Consider the following 11,116-nt stretch of genomic DNA (forward strand, 5'->3'; position numbering starts at 1 on the left):
TGAAGTTAATTTCAACAGACAATTCATCTATTGTAGCAGGTGAAACATATGTGACGCACCTTTGAAGCTGATTCCAACAGATGAGTGACATGTTCCAACAAATAATTATCCTGTTGTGATAGATTACTTACTTATTGCAATAGACTATGATATGTTAGAATCGAGGTCAGGTTCTATCATAACAGGTTACTAATATGTTGCAATAAATATTTACCATCTGTTGGATTTGAGTTTGGGTTCTGTTGCAACAGGTTAGTAATCTGTTGCAACAAATATTTACCTTATTGCAACAGACAACACGTTTGTTGGAATCGAGTTCAGGTTCTGTTGTAACAGATTAATAATCTATTGCAACAGATATTTATCACGTTGCACCAGATAACTACTCTATTTGAACAAATAAATCATCTGTTGCATCAGATGACCCATCTGTTCGATTCATGTTATGACCTATAGAACCATAAACATAAATCCAATATATTATTCTTCTGTTGAAACAAATGTCTCATCTGTCACAATAGATGATTTATCTATTTAAACAGATGGATCTTATGTTGGATTCATGATTGTGCTCTATCCATTATTTGAAAAACAGCACAATAGCAGTTACCCAGATGAAAAATTCAACTAAAATCATAATATGACTTGCCAAAGTTTCCTATGAAGTAATGCCAAAGTGGAAAGTGATGTACGAAATAAAATTTGACCTAAGAAATTGGTCAAATAGCAACAGTAGTGGTAACAACAACAACAACGACAATGGTTAATAAGAAAAAGATGAAGATTATAATGAAGTAGAAGATGATGACCACTTAAAAACAAGAAACTTTTTTTTACACCAAAACAAGAAAATAATATTGACCACTTAAAAACCACCCCTTTCTCACACCTTATACTTCTTTCCTCCCTTAGCTGGTCATTTTTCGATCATTAAAAATACGAATGATGACTCCGTTTCTCTCTTCATCAACTGTAATAATGCTGGCATGAAATTCATTCATGCTAGAGCTCCGAAATTAACTGTATCTATTATTGTTGATTCTACATTCGTACCAATTATTGTGCACCATCTTTTCCCATTGAGTAATGTTTGGAATTTTGAATGTGTTACTAAGCCTTTGTTTGGGGGTCAAATAATGGAGCTGATTGATGGTCTTTTTATTGGATGCACTATGAATTATAGCTTAAATGATGGGACTTCTTTTTGGCATTTCATCAATTCTTGGTCTAAAATCTCTCATGGATTCAAAGTAACTTTTAAGATTTCAATTTTAGAATGTTATTTTCCTGAGAAAATGAATCTTCCGATTCATCTTCCCCTGAAAATGGATGATAAGAAATTGTTTGAAAAAGCTGAAGTTCCAACATTTGTTGAGAGGGTTTTCTCTACAAGCTTTTTTGGCACATCTATGGAGCACTGTGACTCGTTCTCGCAAGCTTGATGAAGAGGAAGAAGTGTCTGTTTACCTAACCATAGGTGAGCATACACTATTCATTTGAAATAATGGTCAAAAATATATTTGGATTCACTCTTCTCGAGTTTTACACCATAACCGTACGCTTTTTTTTTCTACCTGAATTATCAATATCTATGTATTGAAATGCACCTAGTTGAGTTACTGGTGATAGTTTAACTAATCCAAGGTAACAATTGATGGTTGGCCTAACCTGCTATGAGGTGTTCTTTAATATATAAATAGTGATAGCTCGGATAACAAAAGGGAACAACTAATAGTTGAGTTGTGAAACTCTCAAAATTGTGATATTTGAGTGGAGTTTTTGACTGTAACTCTTTTTATTTCTTAGTTATATATTGTGAAAATGTCCAAATAAGCCATGAATTGTATAGCTGAAGTATGTCGTCTATTAATAATGGGGTAAAATTGGTCCAAATATGTCCTTATTCATTAATGACAAAGTTGTTTAACTCATGGCCTTTTTTTATTTGATAAAAGGCTTAAATTTTCCGTTCAACTTTTAAAAATAGTCTAGATTTACCCAAGCCCAAATTAATTACCAACAACCCTCAAGCCTCAATTACTCACAAGTAAAACTCAAACAAACCTAGCTAGTTATACAATATTTAGTTTCTAAATCATTTGATATGGTATTGTGACAGTCAAGGGAGGGTTATAGTGGTTATGGATCATTGGTCATACAATAAACAAGAAGCTCAAGATGAAACTGAGAGACAAACTATTTGAATGAGGTATTTCTTGAGTGGAATTTTTGAGTATTCGTTATTCATTTAGAGGGATGATTGATGGTAGTTGAGTAAAATAAAATATGCACAATTTCTCAAAGTTAAGGGGCGAATTTTGATCATTTCACAAAGTTCAAGGGAAATATGAGTCTTTCTCTTGTAAAAATAGGCCATGTGTTGGAAAAATTAAGTCATATTTGGACCAAATTTGTAACGCTATGAGGATATTTTACCCCAACTATTGACGGATTGTCATGCTTTGTCCGCTTTTCAAAGTTCTGAGGCATATTTGGAACTTTTGATCCCTTATGTGTTTAACATGTTCCTCACGTGTAAGTCTAACTCTTTCTTTGATTATTGAGCACATGTGTAAAAATGTGTCATTGTTTAAGACATACTGAAATGAGAATAGTATCATATAAATTGAAATGGGAAAAGTACTTAAGTATGTCGTCAACAGGTGAAAGATCAAGGCTAAATCCTCCTCTTCCAGAAGTGTATTTTGGAAATGCAATTCATATTCTCCAAGGGCTCACAATTCGTGGGAAATAATTCTAAATTGGGAATAAGTAGTTCTCCAAGATATAACATTTATGGTAATGATTTTGGTTGGGGAAAACCAATTGGAGTGAGGAGTGGAATGACAAATAAAAGTGATGGGGTAATTACTTTATATCCTAGTGTAGAAGAAGGAAGTGTAGATATTGAGGTTTGTCTTTTGCCAGAGACTTTGCAAGCATTGGATAATGATCAAGAATTTATGGAGGCTGTAACAAAGAATTAAAATACATTCCTTGGTTACTAGGATAATTTTTATGTTATATTTGCTTATTTACATTTGTTAATAAGTAATAAATACTTTGAATAAGTATTTATCGTTGTTCCTAAAGGCATATGCAAGAATACATCGTTGTCAAGTAATAAAGTGATGATATGATCAACTATCAATATCACATATACTTATGATTAACTATTCACAAAATTAAATTAGCATTACGTATTTATCAAGAACTACTATAAAAATGTAAAAGTAAGTACTTAAATTGAACGGGCAAGCTCAAAATGAAATAAATGAGAGAAGTATAGTGATTGATTAACAAACAATTTTGTTGGAGTCTGTGTGTATGTATGTATGTATGTATGTATGTATGTATGTATGTATATATATATATATATATATATATATATATTAGAGCTGACCAAGTGATTTATCTAGTTTATTGATTAACATACTTAATTGCATGTCACGACACAAATAGTCATGGGTGATATCCACACTAATCTTTCATCTCGATGGGGCTAATTACCACCCTTGCTTCCTAGGTGACCACCACACCCATTTTCTGGATGACCTCAATCATTTCTACCACCTTCCTTACCTAGTGGAAGCAGAGCTTGAGGATCCTGCTGCTGGCCAGACTAACCATTCTACCTCAGATTAGGAAAATACCTCCTGATGTGACCAACTCCACTGCACTAATAACATATACGATCCGAGGTGGGCCGCTGAGCTGATGATGATGAAGTAAGGTAACCACAAAAGTCTGAAGATGGATGGTTAGCCCCTGAGGGATCTCCAACAGAGACCTACATCGCTGACTGAATGGGGTGGGCAGGGTATTTCTGTGAACTCTAACCTCTAAAATAAGAACCACTGTAACTCCCCCTTTCTAGGCCTTCTTTTCTGCCGCCTTGACATAATCCTCTTGCCTTATACCCTCCACCTTCTTAACAAAATCAACCATCTCCTGAAAAAACTTATCTGACAATGTCATTAGAAGAGCAGAAATCTGAAGATCTATACTCAATCCCCTCATAAAGAGACGGATCCTCTTTTCCTCAGTTTTCAACAGATGAGGTAAATACCGAGACAATGGATGAAATTTGGCCTCATAGGTCGCAATCAATATACACCCCTACTTAAGATTAGTGAACTCATACTTTTTTTATCTCTCAATGTACGAGGCAGTGGAAGAGCCACCTTTTCTCTAGGAGGTTCATCCAAACCCCCTTCGACGGAAAATTACACTATTCTTACATGACTAAAAATATTTTTTATGCATATATTGTTGTTTTTGAACCCCCTTCGATTAGTTCGTATATATACTTCTAAACCCCTCAATGAAAATTCTGGTTTCGACACTAGTACGAGACACATACTTTTCTAGAAAAACCAAGTAAAACTAAGTCCAAGTCAACAAAGGCAAACCTGTAGCCCTACACTATACATAAGCTCTCCACCACATCTATATATCCTTGATACTAAAAATGGACCAATTATCATACCTTTCAACCATGCCCTGTGAGACCTCAGAAAATTTTGACTAATTTATTTTGAACCCTCCTATGTATGTAAGGATAATTTTTTACTTGAATCGTGAAAAGAAATATTAAAGAAGGGATATGGGTAAGTATCAAAAATTTTGAAAATCGTTCGGGGTTATTTTGGGACCCCAAACCAGTGAGGGTACGGAATAGGACCGTGACACGGCCTTGGGCAAAAATCTCCTAGGTTCATTTCTTTCAATTGGGGGCAAGGAATTTTTGGTACCTTTCACCATTAAATGACTTAAATCACCTTTTAACCCCTAATATTCATTAATTATTACTTTTTACATTGTTCTTCTCCTCTCCAATTCCTAAGTCAAGAAACACAAGGGTTTCCCAAGGATTCCTTTCCCCAGACTCTAAACTTCAATTCCTCTCCAAATTCTTCTATTTTCAGGCATGTTTGCATTAATTAACTTGGTATTATGGAATTTTTGAATGATTGAATTATCTAGGGTTGAAAGCTTTTGCTTGTTAACACTTGCATCATTTTTCTCTTGGTTTTAGTGAGTTATTCATGCCTTAAATAATGTATATGAAACTGAATTTGAGCATTGTTAAAATGATGGAATTTGGTGACTTGGGTTTCACAAAGTTGATGAATTGTGGCATGGAAATGACATTAACCTCAAAACACATTGCTAATTTGGTTTTGAATAGGAATTCTATATGATTTAACCATCTTTTGAATTATTGCATTGCATTTAATGAAAAAGGGATAAAAGGGTTTTGGAATGCGCTTGGTGATATGGTTTTGAATTTTTAAATAGATACTTGAAGTCAAATTAGTTAAATGGTTATGGTTTGACATAAATGAAATAGCTTGCAAGTCTGTTGGTATGATGATACTAATTCGAAAATGCCTTATTAAAAGACTTCATGGTTAAAGGTTGGGGTTATATGCAAAAATTAATTTAATTTAGGTTAAAAGAAAATTGTGTATCTCACTAAGAAGTTGTAGTTCCGGGGGAACCAACACTGGGAACCATATTTGCCTGGGGTCTATGGACATTGTTTCTGTGTACACATTATATTTTGGATGGTTATTGCCTTGATGTCTTTATCCATTCCTCGTTACATGCAACTAACATGGACTGGGGCCTTTCGGCCGGAGGAGTCGGACCCATATAGCTCGTGGGTGCGTGAAAGATTGATGTGAGCTACATAGTTCAGGATTAATATTTTAAAAAATCATATTTCATGCCCCTTGCCCCTATCCCGTCATCATATATATATGTATGTATGTATGTATAATTGTTGTGCACGTGGTTTATGATTGGATTTTTGGTAAAGCATATGTTTTATCCCTTTCCTTGGGTTACATGCTAGTACTCATTGTATTAACCGTCCCTAGATGCTACATCTTTTGTTTTTAAATTAAAAGTTGGTCTACTTGACCCATTTATTAAAACCCAAAATTAATTGTTTACACCCAGGTCAAAAGTGACCCGGTCCATAAAAGCAACAATAAAATCCACCAGCAATATCTAGTCTTACCAAATGTGGAAAAAGGAAAGTTACCAGACCTTCCATTGACTATACCAAACTATTGCTGCTGCCACTATTAATGAGCTGCTCTTGTCCATCTTTTTGAAAATTCCATGGAAATGATACTCCTTCAAACGGTTCTTTTCTCAAGATCTCCAACAATCGAAGTTCTTCAAATGGTTCCTTCAGATCCAAAGATTGGGAATATTTACATACCAACCAAGGTAAGAGTTTCATTTTACCTTCAATTTCTTTGATTTACTTTCTTCTTGTGCTATTTTGACAGAAATCATCCTTTCCATTTCCAAGCTGAACTATGGTTGCTATTTAACCTCCAAGTTGCAATGAAACTACGGTTGCATCCAGGTATCATTCAATCCCATGAAAAGGATCATAAAACAGAATTTGACCTCTTTGATAACAGCAGATCCTAAGATCGTTTAGATTCTTTAAATATCATCTTTAATGGATTGAACCCAAATCAGGTTAATATTACCATCTATAACACCCTGAACGTTCGAGCTAAAAATAAAATCAATTGGACCTCTCTTCATATGTACTTTGACCAGAATCTAGAAATTTTATTGTATCTAAGTGAAAAGGTCAAGTCTTAAGTGTCGTAGGGGTATTGGATATGAATTAAGGGCATAAGAAATCTCTCAAACAAATTTGAGTGAAAGGTCCCTTAATGATTAAGTTTTCGTATAGTTTCACACAAGGATCAAATTTAAAGAAGCATTTCTCTTAGAATATTTGGAGTTACGTGACCAATTACCTATCAAATTAAAGTTTTTTCAGTCTTTTTTCCAACGCTACCAACAACTCATTAATCTGAGACCCAAGTTAAAAGTTACGTGTGTTTTACTAAGAACAATCAGAACAACCTTATACCAGACGAAAATTTTCTTTTTTTTCTTTTCTTTTCATATTCTTGGAGGGGTAATTTCGACCTATCCTTTTTACATTAACCCCAAGTTATTAAAACATACTTCTCCACTAATTTTATACGTTAAGACTCCTAGACTTACTATTCATCAGTTACATGTTACAATAAAAACCTCCCTATCTTCTTCATGTTTTAACGTATAAAACCTCACTTTTCCCATCAGTTTTTCATACGATATCCATAAATAAACATCCGTATTCCTCCACTAAAACTCAAATCTCAAGAATCTGATGAAATTCATTCAAGAAAGCAAGTCTAATCTCTTCTCCAGATCTCAAGTTCTTCAAACGTTTTGAGGTATGTAGAACCATCTTTTGCTCACGTTTCATTATGTTTTCTTATTCTCCAAATCTATTTTGTAATTTCTTTTCCAAACAGATGGTGTCTAGGTGTTTGTACTCAATAGTTAGATTAAAAACAAATCAACCTGTCAAGTTCTATTTCCTTTTGGCGTCTTAACAAGGGCTTATGTATTCATAACGTATAGACTGGTTTTGCCTAAATCTAGAATCTGAATCTTGTCCAGTCAATAATATGGTGGTCTCAGTAATCTTCAACAAGTATTTTTTATTTCTAAATTTTTAAAAGACATTAGGATTAATTAATATAAAGAACATCCCTTTTATCTCCTAAATTAATTTCTCATCCCGTTTGAGTATATGCTGGCATGCTGAAATTCTGTAAGTTTAACAAAATAAGGACTGCTTTATCTTCTACTGGGATCTTATGTTAATCTGTTTTCCAAAATCTTTGGTTGTAGATGATTTGTAATACAATATCTAGCCAATCTTTCATGTCAAAATCTCAGTCATGCCATCATGTGAATGTTTCTATTAACGTTATAAGATAAAATTTTATGAAACTCTAAAAGTATGATTCCAATTGCATAATCCATAAGAAAGTCACCTTCTCGCAACATTCCTAAAACTCTTTGCACTATGAACTATAATTGCAAGCCTTAGTATAATAATACCAACTTCTCAGAAATTTTCCCATTGACCTAGTTAATAGATACTTAATAATATTAATATGAATATTTTTACAAGATTGGTTCCAATCATGTACATGAATTATATCACATTGAACCATGAAATTACCTATCATGACTCTCCAATATTGATAGTGTTAACTCATGAATTTGGACCTATTACGGTTAACTCTCAATATGAGCCTAAAGTGGTTATACATTATTAGGATCCTAAAGAAGCTAAACCATGAGCATGAGCCTAAAAAGGCTAAACTATGAACGCAAATGTAACAAGACTAACATTTTTGTCAAAAACTAATCAGATAAATAAGATAACATCATGAGCATAAGGGAGTTAGTTAGCTGACCATGAAGGCATAAGTTGAAATGACAAATGCCCAAAACTATATTTGCCGACATAGGAGAGAGATTATTCCGCATGTCAGATGAATCTTTTTTTATGTGTCCCGAAAAGAGACTAATCATGGATACTTGCTAGCAAATTATGTCATGTCACGTCCTATACCCGACAAGGTATAGGAAGGTTTAGCTGATCGGGCTGAGATCAGACTCCATGCGCTCACATGGTGGTTTATGACGGTTCACTACTTTCTCCCACAAATAATCAAAGGAATTAAATCTACTTTACTTGGTTAATCATAAATTTAACTTATATTCTTGTTCCTTTCCAGTTGTCTTCTTTTACATTTGAATTTTACTGTCATTTCTAATCTCTTGATGTACTACTCTCTTGAAATGTTTTTGCATACCAATACATTCCAAGTATTGACCGCCTTTGGCACTACATCATTTCATGATGTAGGTTCTGTCTCTCATGTCCGCAATCAGACACCTTATTAGGATCTCTATCTTCTGCTATTGGTGAGCCTCTTTTCGGAGGTTGGACGGGATATCATGACTTCATTATATTTTGTTTCTTTTTATTGGTACTTATTAGAGGCTTCACACACTGATTTAGTTGCTAGACAAATCTTGTAATTTTTAGTATTATTTGTCATGACTATTGTATCTTTAGACGTAATGTGATATTAATGAACATTGATGAAAGACTTTATCCTTTAAGAACTCTTATTCTATTATGTGTCCTCTCTATTCATTATGTTAGTTGTATGCTAATGTGATATGACAAAAAGTTCTCTCGTACTTGCAATAGTATCGGATGCATGACACGTCTAGGGCCTCATCTCGGGGCGTGACAAACTTGATATCAGAGAGAGCAGAGTTCAAGTGTCCTAGGGTGTCTTTGAAGCCATGTTTTGTAGAGTCCTAATTATGGATGTTAAGCGCGCCATACTTATAATTTGGAGTCTGCAAAGCATTTAGGAAATGTCTCTTTTCTTTCACATTCTAGATGGTGCCACAGAGCTACCTTAAGAATCTTATGCGTATTTATGTGATTTTATAATTCCTCTTAATACGCCTCACCTTTGAATTGGTAAAAGCATTAAAGGTCAGATTCCTATCGATGTAGTTCTCTCAGATAGAGCTAACAAAAAAATATTAAAAGACTGCAGGAGAGATTAAGCAGAGATCATTAGTACGTTTAAGCCCATTGATTCATAAGAATGCACACTTTTTCATTTTAATCATCTGTCTGTGCCAAACTAAGATGTACTCTCATATTTTCTTTACTATTTTTTTAAACCTTGTTGCAAATGATACCTTTAGCCAGAAGTTATGTATTTCAGTTCTTCGATAGTACTATCACCTAAGAGATAGTATAGTTTGGGTTGTTGTAAGTCATAAGCAGTAGAATGAATTTGAGAGCTAGACATATAAAGTCAATGGGTAGTGGCCTAAGAGTGAAATAGTAAATTGATCGAAATATAAGCTAGAGTCATGTACCTATTGATTGATTGATGGGGTGATATGTCTTTAGGTGTTATCTAAGGTGTGATAAGTTTGGTAAAGATTCTATGGTTGCAAGTAGACAAAGATTGTTGGATACAATGACTTAGAAGTATACTTGAACTAGGAAGCAAGTTAGGACGACATGTGATGGTGTTAGTAAAGATTAAGTCTATGTTGTGAACAGGAGGATAGAGTGGCCAGGAATTGACAAATTTAAGCTACCCCTTGTGTTTTAAAAAGAGTAACCCCACTTGTTTATTTAGAAATATGAATGTAGTTTAGGAAGGTCATTGAATAAGTAGTAGCGGTGTGCGATAAAATACACGGATATTGTGAGACTAGATTAAAAATTTACTATTTTGTCGTGAGCCCTCAATGACCAGGTGTTTCTTGATTATCTTTGGTAGAAATAATTCTAAGTAGTATAAGTGTTGCCATATATTTTTAGTACTAGACCGTAAAGCTTGACCTTAGATGATCGACGTGGTAAGAAGAAGGGTAGCATGAGAGTGATAATGTTAGTTAGGATTGGATACAACGGGCTTGACAAAGCATATGCGAGAAATAAAGATGTTAACTTGTGAAAACTATGAAAGTGTAAGTGTGATATATGTGGGCTCTAGATGAATAAGTGAATGAAGGGTAAAAAATTTGATGATGAGGAAATCTTAAGAATTATAAGGGAAGATGTGTGCTCCAGAAGAGATACATATCGTAGATGAGATTCTAAGCTCCTAAGTGTGGTGTGATCCTAGTTTATTATTCTTGATATTGTGTAAGGTGGAAAGATTCTAAGTATGAATTATATGGTTATCCTTTGGTCTTAATCAGAGGATTATAAATAAAAAAAGTATAATGTTAAGTCTCTTGATATAAGTTTTAATTCTATAATATTGGGTGGATAGAAATTTAGAGGTTTGATGATTGTAGTCTAATAAGAAAAGACCACTCTATTAAGTTTTTGAAGAAGTGGGTATGTATACCAATAGGAGCATAAATTATAGAATGATGGCCATAGAGGCAAGAAAAATTTTAGATAAGTATCTCCGAAAGAAGTCCTAGCAAAGATTAAGTATCTACAAATATAGTCTATTAAAAAGAGTTTAGCATTCATGTGTATAGTGATACCCCGACCATGCAGAGTAAAGTAAAGTAATGATAACTCAGCTTAGATAATAGGTCCACAATCTTAGGACACTAAATTTTAAGCTAAGGGGGAGATGATTGGGTGAGGAATAAAGTCATATCTTTGAATACAAATAGTAACGTAATGAGTTCAAAAAAAGAGCTAGAATGAGAAAGTGATCCATGC

General features: G+C 33.9%; 1 long non-coding RNA gene and 1 pseudogene across 1 annotated transcript; both read left to right on the forward strand.

Annotated features, from left to right (window-relative positions):
- Window positions 1-875: 875 nt before the first annotated feature.
- Window positions 876-2,987, forward strand: LOC107862532 (annotated as a pseudogene).
- Window positions 2,988-5,965: 2,978 nt separating this feature from the next.
- LOC124889434 lies at window positions 5,966-9,015 on the forward strand. Its single transcript, XR_007048417.1, has 3 exons — window positions 5,966-6,243; window positions 6,329-6,385; window positions 8,756-9,015. It is a non-coding gene; the product is annotated as an uncharacterized LOC124889434 (long non-coding RNA).
- Window positions 9,016-11,116: the final 2,101 nt, after the last annotated feature.

This window comes from Capsicum annuum, chromosome 1, assembly GCF_002878395.1.
Source record: "Capsicum annuum cultivar UCD-10X-F1 chromosome 1, UCD10Xv1.1, whole genome shotgun sequence".
Classification (NCBI taxonomy): Eukaryota; Viridiplantae; Streptophyta; class Magnoliopsida; order Solanales; family Solanaceae; genus Capsicum; species Capsicum annuum.